This window comes from Falco cherrug, chromosome 7, assembly GCF_023634085.1.
Source record: "Falco cherrug isolate bFalChe1 chromosome 7, bFalChe1.pri, whole genome shotgun sequence".
In the NCBI taxonomy this organism is placed as follows: domain Eukaryota; kingdom Metazoa; phylum Chordata; class Aves; order Falconiformes; family Falconidae; genus Falco; species Falco cherrug.
The window spans coordinates 15934212-15946645 of NC_073703.1; positions in this window are offsets into that span (position 1 = coordinate 15934212).

Here is a 12434-nt window from a genome sequence, read left to right on the forward strand (position 1 = left end):
GTTTTCTGTGGTAGGAACACCATCGCTGAAAGCTGGAAATACAACTGCATTCAGTGTCTTGAGGTCAGCATTGAAAAGCCTCAGAGAACATATCTGTAAGAGCAAGCACATCTGTATTGCAAATCAGATACACTAGAAAAGCTTCCTATTATCCCCCTGTAAATCAGCAAGGCAGTAGGGCAGCAGAGGAGAAGCAGCAACCAAGTTCTTGGTATATATCAGCAATAAGAATATCTGTGGAGTGAGCTGTTAGCCATTATTTCTTTCCCAGCCAACTGCACCATGAGCGTCAGAGAGGCATGCGATGGACCAGGCCCATAGAAGAACTATCACTTGCCACAACTGAATATTTCAGAAATATTTAGAAGGGCAAAAGCATTCAGTGGGGACCGTCTAGGATTCGGTATGGAGTAAATGCCATTCCAGCTCAGTTCTTGCTTTGCAAAATGTTTAATCAAGGATGTTTCTTTGGCTGATCTGTGTCACTTGTGTCAAGATAGCATTTTTCATTAAAGGTTTACCCACCATTGTTCACACAGCTTTTTTACATGCAGACTCTTATCTCTGGAAAAGGAAAGTGGGCAAATTTAGAGTTAGGCCAGAGCACACTTCTGTGCATGCCTGACATTCATGTAACTGAAAATCTGAGGATGGTGATACTAAAGAAAAAAGAAGGAATGAAGTTGGGAGACATGAGAACTAATTTCAAAAGGAAGGAGGGTAGAGCAGTTACACCTGGTTCATGACATAGATGGCAAATTATGGCAGCCCAGTGGAGAACCTGTATGCTTAATAAGCTTCTGTCATCATTGCTTCCCCTACCCATCACTCTGCTTCTTAGCTTCTCCAAACCTCTCTATCCAGGGCTTCTTTCTCTCCCATTTCCTCTCTGCCATATGCTTAAAATCCTCTCTGTATTTTTTTATCATTTCTCACCTTAACTTGAACCATTTTGTACTATAGCTTTTTCACTGCAACCACAGAGAAGCAGAGGAAGATGATATTTAGTGTTGTATTCACCAGAGCATCTTACAGCAAACTACAGTTCCAGGCACTGTTCACCTTAGTACAATAGCAAAAGTTATTCTACTACTCCTCAGATCACAGATAGAACACCCCAGATGCTTTTTTACCAATGTCTTACATCAATACTTTTTCTGGTTTAAAATCTACTCAATGATATTTTTTTTTTCCTCCTATCCAGCTGTAGCAAGACTGGGTTTGTGCCATTATCATTCTCAGATTTGCATGCTCTCCATTTGCAAATGAGCATTGCAAATGAGTGGGAGGTATGTTAGGTAGGGTGAGGACAATATCTTCCTTTCTATTCAAAAGCTTGCCAACAGAAGCATGTGTAGGCTGGGCTGATTCCAAAAGTCTCTCGAGCATATGGAATACCAGTTTACACTGCACTCAGGCCTCCCACTCGATTTGGTATGTTGGCAGAGCTCCCACCACAAGCACCTCATTTCAAAGTCAAAATTCTTTCTGCCGTTACAACTATTAGTCAAAGCAGCCATAACCTACATGCGATACCAGAACATATTTTTGTACTACCATTAGTGATGCAGGAGTTATAGACACCCAAGTTTAAATTACAAAATACAGCCAAGGAGTGTTACCACTATATATTTTGTGACGATGCTGACAACATCCACTTTGACTTTGCTGGCATAAGCAAATCCAAGAGGCAAACATGGGCACGAAGCTGACTCCAGGCAGGTGCTGGAACTTTGGAAGCAAACTGCAATGTGATCTATTTCAAAGTCTTTAATAAATGAAGCTACACCATTATCAATGACACCAAACTTGGAAATGGACAAGGCACTACTGGCAGATTGGTACATTTTCCAATCTGTCTGAAACTGCCATCCAGCATTTCATCTGGAGTCTGTATATCGCATGTGCTGAACTCACCTTGAAGTCACTGAGTTTTCCTTAGAGTAATAGATAGGAATGAGGCAATGCTAGGGTGTGAGGTGGGGGCATTCCTACCTGAATCCCATTTTTCTAATTGGTTTTTCTCTCTATGATTCTTCACTCTCTTTTGATGGCTCCCAAAATGTAAAGTGTTGAAAGATATTACTCCAGGGTTGAATTTCATCCCACAATTTCATTTCTGCAGAGTGAAGTCCCCATCTGCAATTACTGCAAATGAGCATTCCCACATGAAATCAGACAGTGTTGATGTACTTCAAATGAGAATCTGCAGCAGTCTGCATCACACAGTTCCATATACTGAAGAATGGCCCATTAGGTTTAAAGAAAGAATATCTTAAAAAAATCAAGGTAGTATCAATTGCACTTAAGATTATTTTTTTTTCCCTATGAAATCTTCATATTATAGCCTAACATGGAGCAGGACGGGCATCAGCTCACTATACTCTGTGCTGATACCACTGTTATAATACCTTTCTGTGTTACAGAAGGCATCCTGGAGTCTTTTTGAAAGACTGAAACTGTTTTCAAAGCAGAGGTTATGGCAAACTATATATGAGTAGGAAATGCTGGGGAAAAACATCTTTTCCAAGGTTCAGGGTTATGCCCTCTCCATCTTCCAAATATTGTGGAAGTGTTTGTTACTGGTTCCTGTTTTCCTATAATCTCTGGTTTTGCAGGCTTTTCCCATGGTCTCCTTTATTTTGCCCTCTGCTGGTGGTCTAAAAACAGAAGTCCCAAGCTTCTATCCCTTTTTCTGTCAATTATTCTACTGTAGAAGGTGCAAATGATGATAGTTATGTTTTCTGGATTGAGGGGAACTATCAGACTGCTTTGCCCTTGTTTATCATGGCCATAAAAAGCTGGTAGGGGAAAGTGAATTCACATGAAAATACTTCAGAGTGAAATAACCTGTTTTTTCGTATGGGCAGCATGGCTTTTCTTTACCTTTTTTCCTTGGTCTAGTTTCACCATTTTCCCGTCACATGAAAGGTTACATTTTACTAACATTTCTTTCCTTTCCCTAATTACATTGAAATCCTGAGACTGTAAATGCCCAACTTTGCCTGCTATTACATTCTCTCACTTTTTTTTTTTTTTAAAAAAAATTCAAAGTATGGAAGGTTTCAGAAGTTCATGAATAAAAAAGCATTTTGTACTCACAGAGCTCTTCTGCTAAGAGGTTTACAAGATCTTTCAAGAACATTAATGAATTAAGAGTAATTATAATACTTTGAGTGAAGTGTGATCCAGTCCTTCAGTTAGGATATAATAATAGCTTGGAGAAATAGCTCACTCTATTTTCCTATGTCTCTTTGGGCAAGTCATTTAGTACCAGGCCCATAAAAATATGGCAATTAATTCCACATTGAAACATATGGTGTTAGACACCAAATAGAACCACGGTGTTTGAAGACCTCTGTGGATCTCAGACAGTTCATGAGTAAAAGTCAAAAATCCAAGAGCTGTGGGTAATGGGAACAAATATCTGAATAAATGAATAAGAGACACTCACAACCTAGGGCACACGTAAGTTCCCACTTCCCAAAGCAAAGAAAGGAATCATATTCCATTCACAGAAGGCAGGAGCAAAGTCAAGAGAATCAAGTGACTTGCTGTTACAACAGTGTTTTGAAAATCACGATAGTCTCCTGCTTCTTTATCAGCTGCTTTAAGATGTGTGCGATGCCTCTGTAACTAATGATACCTTCTCTACTTCTGTTCAGTAAAACGTGCTCTTTTAAAGTTCATTTAAAAAAAAAAAAACAAACAAAAGCCCAAACAACAAAGTGGAAATAGTCCTTGGTGTCAGCACAAAAGGACTACATACCATTCCAGCCTTTCACCCAGGCAAATGGAGTACCACTACGCAAAGACATTCCAGCTCTTCCCTATGAAATGCTGTTTCCACAGCAGAAAGTCTTCTCAGTCAGGTAAAGTAAGCCAGGATAACTGTTATGTAGCTATATATGCCACCAACCCCATGTTAAGTGACTGCAAAAAGCAAGGGGCAGAGTGGAGGACCAGCAAAAGGAGAAACAATTCTAACTTAGGTTTGATGGAATAATTTGCAGAATCTGGGGCAACTGGGTCATTGTATTACATTTTCCTTTTTCATTATAATCACCATTTCTGGAAATGGGCTGTGCTTGCTGTTCTCCAAGCTCCTATTGCAGTGAGATGTCTATGAACTAAGGAAAATAAGCAACACATCCGATATGAACAAAAGAAAATGAGCAGAAAATTGAAATGCCAAAGCTGCATGGGCTGCCTGTTTTGGTTGATGATGATAAGACGGTTTGTTGAAATACTTTCTTTTGCTATGTTACAAGATTTGTCCCACATGTGTCCAGTGGGAACTTTAACACCCCCCAGCCACTCTCCCCACATCACAAATTAGGTTTTTTCTCTCTTCTTATGTTAAGGATGTGAGCACAATCAATACAGCTTGTGACAAGGTAGCAAAAGGCATTTTTAAAAGCTGTGCTTATTATTGGATTGTGTGCATTACAGACAAGGACAATACAGGTGACATGAGACTGCTGCATTAGTTAGGTACTCGTGCTGGTTTTATCTAGACAGTTTATATTTAAAGTACAAGACACCTCTAAGTCTGCAGTCTTCTTGTTTTATATTAAAGTCTTGCATTTTGCTCTATTAGTGACCTAGCCTTTTTACTTAACAGCATACAATATGTTTTCAGAACACTGCTTGAAGCTGTGTGAAAATCTCTAGCTCATGTTCTATTCACACCTACAAACACACATACCCCTAGCTGCTAGAATTGGCATGATTCACCAGAGTTATCTGCCCTCTAGAGAAGCAGAAAGTGGAAATTGTCATTGCTGTCAGCTTTACGTTCAAGGCTTTGGACACAGCAGAAACATACAAATGTTAACTCATCTGGCCTGCTGCCACAACAAACAGCAGTTCCTCTAATTGAAAAGGTGGTTTCTTTGAGGTCACAGAAGAAAAAGTCTGGCTCAGTATTGCTGAGGCACCTCTAAAAAAACTTTAGAAAATACTGTTATTTAGATTCCTCTGGTCTTTAAGAACTAAGAAATAAAAATAAAAACCCATTCCATAACAGCTGTAATGGTAAGTTACAACAAAGTTTGCATAGCAATTTGCAAGGTATTAGACAAATACTTTGATTTTCTGAGTGCCACCAACTATGTTTCAGCCTCATTGTCTAAAGGCTTTCTGGACCTTTTCTTGTTCCATGGCCTGGTTTTTTGTTTGTTCTGTTTGTACAGTTCTTAGCACAGTGGGATCTAGTTGAGTAACAAGGGCTTGCAGGTGCTACTGCAGTACAAATAGTAAGTAACAATAAAGTGTGTACACAGATTAGATTTATTGAACATGTAAATATCGTCTGTTCTGCATAGACTGTTCTGTACCAGAACTGGGGAGTCAATATCTGAAGAGTAGTCCCACTGTAGCTTCCATATTTCATCTATTAGAGAATCTTATCCTTCAGCTGTGATAGTCCTTCATCAGAGAAAACTCCCAAATAAGTTCAAACTTCTTTTTATTTTTTTTTTAAACTATCACATTATAATTGCCATAATGTTCCCTAGTGCCTGCCATTTTGTCTCTAATGATACTTCTCAAGTGATCAAAGGCACAAAGTTAAGTACACCCTCTGGGGAAAGGAATGTGTTTCCCAGCTTCCTGCACTGCACCTTTTAGTCCCCTGTTGTCTTTTATTATTGAAATCAGCCATTAGAACAGTCTATGCTGCTCTGAACTTCCATCTCACACAGTGGCATGAGATTATTTTTTTTTTAACTGTTCAAAAAAGCAAGAGAGTAAAAAGTTATAAAATGAAAAGGCTGCAACTCCCATTTTCCTAACAGATGCTTGTGTGGATGTGTACATTTCCATGTACTTTTAAACCATAACTGAGTCCTTTTCCTACAGCTTCATAAAACAGGCATACACTGCATGTGCATGCATGAGCGTATGTTTGCATGTGCATGTGTTGTGTCGATACGAAAACAAAGAAGAGAAAGCAAAAACACACAGTGGCAAAGCACTACGCTTTGCATGGGCATTGTATTGTATGCACAGGTCACTGGATTGCCCGCTATCATTTTAGTACTCTGCAAAGTGACATTGACAACTAACGATATCAAGATGAACTCTCCACTCTCTGTGTGAATCAGCTGCAGAGAAGACAGTCCAACTCACAAAGACCTGTGAAGCTGTCAAGCGAAAGCACAGGCCCAGTTCTCAATATGCACAGATCAATGTATTTCATCCGTTTTAAGTGAGATGCACAAGCTCACTCCAGAGAAGTACAAGCTGGACATGTCTCTCCTACCATTTAACCAATAAGCCCTAACTGAAATCTATCCTAATTAGGCTTACATATTATTTTTACAGTTTAGCCCCAGCTTGATATTTCATTTCGGAAACAAAAAAAACTACATGAAAGTCTCATGGAACTCTTCTACACACCTGCAAACATATTGGGACTGAGGTAACTGGGCAACTCTAGAAAAGGGAGCCAAAAAAACCCGATCACCCACACATAACCAAAAGAAAAAGCCCTAAAAACAACATCTGCACTTAAAAAAATTCCCCACATCATCACCATTCTTTACAGGTTAGAAAGTACTTGCTGTAGACATTATTTTATACAGACAGTCTATTTTATCCTGACTAATCCATTGAAAATTCTGAGCTGTGAAAGTTAGACAAATAAAGTTCTCATAGTCCATTAAAAAAGAGCCTAAGGAGGTTTGTCTTAAAATACCAATTATTTTCTCCTGTGGAAACTGGGGAATAGCCAAACAACAGACTATCATGCAACACCCTAACACTAGCAAATGTTCATGATGAAACTGAAAATATTACTATTTCTTGCATGGTTCCAGTACGTCTTCATTTGTCAAATTGATCACAAAATTAAATAAATCAGAAAAGCTAGCAGAATCCCTGTAAATAAAAACCAAAAGCCGTAGCCCCTTTGACCCCGAGCACTTTGCATTATTCCTGACAATAAATACAGGGCATGACAGCATCAGTGAGCTTTGTAGGTTCCCTATGGACACTGGCCTAGTAATATGTAACATGAAGACATTATTCATCTGTGAGAAGAATTATTAGTTCAAAGGGAGACTAAAATTAGACCAAAATGTACTTCAACAGGATTAGGTAAGGAAGAGAACCCAGGGCACTTGGCAATCACAGGCTGGTAACCTTCATTAATCATGAAACCAAAATTTGGTCAAAATGTTAAATAATATATAACTACAGCACACTCAATACCAAACCAGCACAAGATACATATGATTCTATAGACTATTTGTGAGAAGATAAAAGAAAATGATGTCCCACTGGAGACTTCTGAAAATTAATGAGTCTGTTGAGTACTCCCATAGGGAAGATGGGGTTTGTTTTGGTTTTTGTGTGGGTTTTTTTTTTATTTTTTACTTTACAAGATGGATTGCAAGTGTGCTCAAGCAAAATGCACAGTCATTTTTGCACTCTGCAGACTTAAATCCATTTGTGCAAGATGTAAGGAGATAAACCAGTTTGTAGCCATGAACCTCCAATCAAAAAGGGACAATGTATTTTGAGCACTTGTGCATTTCCACAGCATTGTAAATCTCCACAGTATTTCACTGCAGGTCTTTTTCTCTCTCTTATTTCTGCGTGATTCTTTATAAAACCAATAAACCAGCCAAACAAACCAAAAAATATAAAAGCAATTTTCTTTAGTCTGTGTTGTTTCACAGAGGCTTACAACTACCGTTGGGGTTTTTTCACCCATTTTGTCCTTTTCCTTTCAATAGCTATGCCCACTTTCCTTTTTTTAGTGGTACTTTCAATTAAACTAAAATCAGCTGGGCTTCTTATTCTTCTGGTTGCTTCCTTATTTACGTAACACCATTGATAACACTACTAAACGCACTCTGTAAGCAGTTTCTTTAGTTTGTAAATACCTTATGTTCATGTAGTCTTTGTGAGTGATGCTTTGTGGTTCCTAAAGGACTTTAGGCACAGAAACAACAGATAAAATACAAGCAATAATAGTAATACACCTACACCCTCCACCCCTGCATCTTGCCAATATACCTCGCACCTGACCTGAGTTTGATTTTCTGTGGTACATCGAACACTACCAGTAAAGGCCAGCAAGGGTGCCAGGTGTTACATGGAAAGCAGTCCACAGGAAAATTGACTAATACTTCAGAAACCTCATTTAATTAAACCACTCAGTAACAATCAACTGATAACAACCTTAAGTCATTACTGTTCTTTCCCAGAGTTGAACATGCAGCTGCTTCAAATTGGACACTAAATCCACTTCTCAATTTGAGGTCCTCTACTGAAAGTGCACACCATACACAGTCAGCATTTGCTAGAAGATGTTCAAAATAATACTAGAGAAGGCTGCTTTACAAGATGAAACTTTAAAACCACAATAAAAAGATATCACTGTTTATGTCCTGTAAAAATTACGCAGATGATTAGAACTCATAGTTGCTACCTGGTATGCAAGTCTTTATAGGAACACCATGTGAGAAGGAATCAACTTTTGCCCCAAATATAGAAAACTTCACATCAAGAGCTAAAAAGTCTTACCAAAAAGGAGCAGCAGCACTGAAATCAGCTTTGAAACAATCCTTTGAGAACTACAGCTGCTTGTCTCTGCCAAATTCAAAGGCACAGCCCACACATAGGTATGCTGGGTAAATTGTATCAGTTCTGTTAATGATTCCAATTACACCAAGGATGGATCCTATAGTGAGGAATTCCACTTTCAGACAGCTTTTTTAAGCAAGCCTTCATTTCTTGGGACTAGGGATTTAAACAAATTACTTTAGTATTGGGAACTTTGAAAACACTGTTCCTATCACAAGAGGGAGGCTACAAATTAGCCACTGCTAAAACTACAAATTTGCCTCTGGCTACCTCCTGATGGATGTAAATTTATTACAAGACCTAGCAAATTACAGCCTCTTTGAGTATCTGTGAACAAGATCTTTTTCAGTGGCCTAATTGTTCGATAAGGAGTGGAGGGAAAGGATTAACCCTGTCATGGTGCTCCTCTGTGCTAGCTACAGATTGCAAAGCATTCTGCAACTCAGTAAAAAATATGCCTCTGTACAGAATGGAAAGGGAGTGGGTGGAAAATGCAGTGGAACGGCTGCAGAGCACATGAGCTTTAAAGTCAAGAGGCAAGAACGATTGTAGGAATCTCTGAAGATTACAGGAATATTACAGACAGGTGAGGGGACATTGTACCAAACATACAAAAACATAAGACTGAGTTCAAATTAAAAAAAAAAAAAAAGTGTAATTTAAATGCCCTAGAGTATTCAAAAGATCTGGATGTAGCTAGTAGATATGGCACAAGACCCAGAGGAAAGCCAGAGTTTTCTGGGATGACAGAGGCCAAACAATACCACCTAGGGCTCATAAAACACCACTGGAAACCTATATTTAGGCAACTGAATCTCACACAAGGAGCCCTGGAGAGACAATATGGATGTCCATACAGAGACACAAGGTCTGGTCTTGTCTGCAAGTTATGTCTTTATCTGAAGGCACGTCTTTTATTAGAGTACACATGGGCCACAGGCATCTGGACTAGGAAGTCAAAGGCAGCAGCAGCACCACTTGCTTCTGGCAGCAGAAACAGCAGTGCTGTTGTTTTCTCCGTGCACATGCACACATTTTAGATGCACCGGTGACCTTCTTTTCTCCTTCGTTGGCCACAGAGCCAAATCTAAAGAGAAAAAGTTTGAAAGTTGGAACTGGATGATCAAATTCAAGTGGATGAGGAGGAATGAGTAAAAGTGACCTTTTTACTGACAATCCAAGAAATTGCCATATTTATTCAGCTCAGCAGAGCAAATGATGGCAAAAAGCAGACCAGATCCTCTGCCAGAGCATAGCAACATCACTCCACTGACTTCAGTATACTTCAACATAATAGTCATGTAGCTGGACTCTAATGGATAGCAGCCACGTTGCACCAGTAAGGATCTTTACCTGGAGAGAGACTAAAACACTGACCAATTTAACAGTTTTAGTTTCATTTTATACTGATTTTGCTCCAGTGTAAATGTCTTCCAACATACAAAACTGCTGACAAGTATAGTATAATTTGCAACACAATATTAATAGACTTATACAGTCTACCAGACACTAAGACAGGTGTGTTATACTGATAAATATGTTGACCAAAATTAAAGTGACACCAGTAATACATGTGAAAGAACAAGAGCAGCATGCTGGGTTGGAAAAATAGCTGGAAAGGCAGAGGCAAATTCCTGTGTAAGGGAGGTGATGCAAGGCCAACTGTCTCTGGGTAATACCCCACTAGACAATGGCAGGTACTTAGAGGTGTAAACCAGACCCCCTCCTCTCCCCAGCCACAACACCTGCCAAACAGGAACTGTAAGCACAGCCATCATTTCTGTTTTGCTTTGATGTATGGCCCCTTCCCCCTAAAAGAGGATCCATTCAAATTGATACTTCATTTTGGGTATGGGGGTGGGTGGAAGAATTGTTTGTTGTCCTTTCCTTATGAAACATTCCATTAGCCCTCATATGAAATATTTTGCAGTGATTTAAGGATTTGTTTAGACTCTGAGTTGTGTCAAATATTCAAGAAAAACCTAAACCAAAAATTAAAAAATACTTATTTTAAAACATTTCAGCTTTTCCATATGCTAGTTAGTTTCCGGCCTAAACTATTCTCTGAATTCAGCCTGCAACTGGTAGGAGTTTGATCTCAATATTGAACTGACTGTGAATTTACTATTCATCAAGAAAACAATCACTTGAATTTTGTTACCAAGAAATCTAAAGGAGAAGAATGACACAAAAGTCAGGAATTGCATGCTGTTGGAGTGAAAAGGCAGAGAGATCTATGAAAAAGTTGTTAACAAACATGACACATTATAATCCCCCTGGCATGAAGAAATGAGGAGGGGGAGACAAAAGCCATGTACAAATCAGGTACAAGGTAGGCATTGTTTCAGATTATAGCAAGAATAACAGCTCATACAACATAATGGAAGCACTTGCTAGGAAAATTAAAAGGTACATAACACAAAGAATGGATTGGAGATAATAGCATCACTCTGAGAATTACTTCCATTGAATGTGCATGATGTTCTGAAAGATCCCAGCCTGGCCTCACTGGGATAGATTTTTATACTGATGGTCAGCCAATACTTAAACTGCCAAGGATACAGCTACAAAAAAGGGAATTAGTTGTGATTCACACTTCCTCTTCATTCTGAGAAACATAACAGGTAGGTTAATAACTTGAATTTTACCTGAGTAGACTTTTCTTATTCTGCTTTGGTAGATAGTGCCGATGATAGTAGAAGCTCATTTCTAGAAGTCAGGTACTTTGTGTAAGCACCTAAATATTTAGAGGTATTTGGAGCTTGTGAAATGTCGAGAATGTTCAGTGTGCAGATGGAAAGGCTGCAAGGTCATCTGATTGCACAGTATTTTGTCATTCCAGATGCTGCTGAAGTGGCAGCAAAGCAGTGCAGGGACGGATGCACACAGTTTGTTTTGCTGAAGATTTGGCCTGTTCTTCATCCACCGAAACCCCCACAAACTCCTGGGCTTTAACACTGTGTCCTTGGCCCAAATTTCCCTTCCTGTTGTTAAAATACCTCATTTGTACATGTTAGGTGTCCTCAGATGGCTGACTCTTGCAGGTGAGCACATGACTGGTGCAGTCCCTGCTGCCTGTAACACTTAGCTGAGTCACAGGGCTGCGGGGCACAGGGACAGGCTGCCACACAGCATGGCCACAGCACCAGCAGAGTTTCTCTATGACCTGCAGCTATGGCAGGTGAAAGGGCAGGGTTAATGCATTTCTTCCCCACCCGATCAGAAGGGACCCCGCTGGCGCCGATGGGGTGGGGAGGCCCAAGTGCCACCTGAGGCCTGCACTGCGCCCTCTGAGGAGAAGGGGCTGGGAGGAGATGCCCACCGGGTGTGATGGGACTTTGATGGCTTCAAGACCCCCAGGGCACCTTACACTTTCTTGATACTATGGGGAAATGTCATCCTGGTGGATCCTGCAGGCCTCTGAGAGCCTTCCAAAAGAGAGAGCGGCCACTGCCACGGCCCAGCAGAGGTGGTGGGGCAGAGGAGCTGGCTGTGGCTGCCGGGTGTCACAGCACTAGCAAACTGGCCAGCTGCAACAAGGCTTTTTTACCATCACATACCAGGTTAACTTCAATAAGCAGTTCCCTCACCTTGACCTGGCACAGCCACCGATCCCCCCCAAGGTTTCAACAGTTCATCTACTGTTTGTGCTGTTTCTTGATACTCTTCAGGCTAGTCCAGCCTGCTTCTTGCCTCTGCTATGTCCTTCTTGTCTCTCCTACATCTGGGGTGCTCTCTCCTCCCTCTGCTTCTTCCAGGTCTCCCTTCCTCCAGAACTCCTCTTCCATCCCCCTTAGAGCAATTTAACTACTTAGCACGAACCAGCCACAGCTGCACAT